The following is a 1,686-nucleotide window of genomic DNA, read 5'->3' on the forward strand; positions in this document are numbered from 1 at the left end:
ATATATATCTTTTTCCAGCAAAATATCTGTGCCCCCTTTTCAATGGATTGTCTTTTTATTTTTATTTTTGTTGAATGATTTTCCACATGCAAACTGTAGGTATTTTTAAAGTTCACTTGTATTTCACTTGAGTTCAATGATTATAGTTTTGTGTCCAGTTCAGTTTCTACATATTCTTTTGTTAGTGCTGGGGAAGACTTCCTGTGCATGGTATTCCATCACTTGACTCCAAGTTAGCCATATGAGAGTGGACTTAAACCTGAAGTGCTTTCTTACTGAGCAATAAAGGGCTTTCACAGCCTGTGCTTCTGGTGTGGTTGGGTGGGGTTTCTAGATTTTGTCAGTTAGATTATATTGGATGATTGTATGGATAAGACCTTTTATATTTTTGCTAATGTTTTGGTCAAATTTGTGAACATGGCATTGCTCACAGTATTATCTTACTAACTTTCTAATGGCTATAAGATGTGTAGTGATTTCTCCATTTCACACCCATTTTGAAAGTTTCCCTCTCTTCCTCTTCTCTCTAAATAATATTAGTACATATATATATATATAAAATATACCTCACTCCTGGGAATATTTTAATTTCCTGTTTCTGTTTCTTCCTGTTGCCTCTTTTTTTCTTGTTTCTTTCTAATTTATTAGATTTTGATATAGTGTGTGCATTCTGTCAGCTCCTTTAAATCTTTTTCTGGAACAAGTGGGTTATAAATTATTTTTAAAATGTTAGGTCCAAGGTGGTAGAGAAGGGTTTTTCTCAAAATTAGAGATGATTGCTAAAATTTCCTCATCAGATGAAAAGATGTGGAGAATCAATGGTTGTGTAGATCCAAGTAATGCAGGCAGTAATGTGTTCTAGGAAGGGTGTTGGACTTGATTTCTGAAGAGCTGCCAACAGTAATTACTTACATGAGTGGAGGTGTCTTGGCTGCCCCCAATCTCTGTGGCTTAATGAAATAGTTTATTTTTCACTTATGAAATTCTAAAAATGGGTTCCCATCAGTAATTGTCTTCCTGTGGTATTTCAGAATCACAGGTTTCTCTATTTTTCCCCTTGTCAAAATGCAGCTTTCAAATCCATGCTCCTTGCCACCTCGCCAGGGGGCAGGAGATAGAGTGTAACAGCGGAGGTTTTGATAGGCCAAGCCCTACAAGTAACGAATGTTCCTTCTATCTCCATTTCATTGGTCAAAATTAGTTATACAACCACATTTAAGAACATCAAAGACTGAAAAATGTAGTCTTACTGTGTCAAGTTTCACAAACTACTGAATTTAAACCAATAACTAGAATTGGTGGAAAGGAGATTTAAAAAAAAATAGATCTTCAGTTCTAAGTCTTGCTGCTTATATGTATGTCATTTTATTAAATGTCTATTTTATTTTTTAAAGATAATAGTAGATTCACTTGTGGTTATAAGAAATGAAATAGGTAAGCCCAGTATACTTTACCTTGTTTCCCCACTGCGCCAGTTTTTGTTTCTGCCAGCAGTTTATGAGTGATCTAACTGCTTCACATTTTTCACTAGCATTTGGCTGTTACATGTGTAAAAAAATTTAGGCCATTCTAATAGATATGTAGTGATACCTCATTGTAGTTTTAATTTGTATCTTCAGGGGCTGGTGTGATGGCTCAGTGGTCTAAAACACTAACTTAGAACAAGCTCAGCAAAGCACAGGGACC

The 1,686-nt window shown here is 35.2% G+C and overlaps 1 protein-coding gene across 3 annotated transcripts in view; it reads left to right on the top strand.

The window, feature by feature from the left end:
- The window catches only part of Crb1 (crumbs 1, cell polarity complex component), a 152,670-nt gene that overhangs the window by 23,812 nt on the left and 127,172 nt on the right, over positions 1-1,686 (top strand). The window lies entirely within an intron of this gene.

Source organism: Octodon degus, unplaced genomic scaffold, assembly GCF_000260255.1.
Source record: "Octodon degus isolate 3935 unplaced genomic scaffold, OctDeg1.0 scaffold00009, whole genome shotgun sequence".
In the NCBI taxonomy this organism is placed as follows: Eukaryota; Metazoa; Chordata; class Mammalia; order Rodentia; family Octodontidae; genus Octodon; species Octodon degus.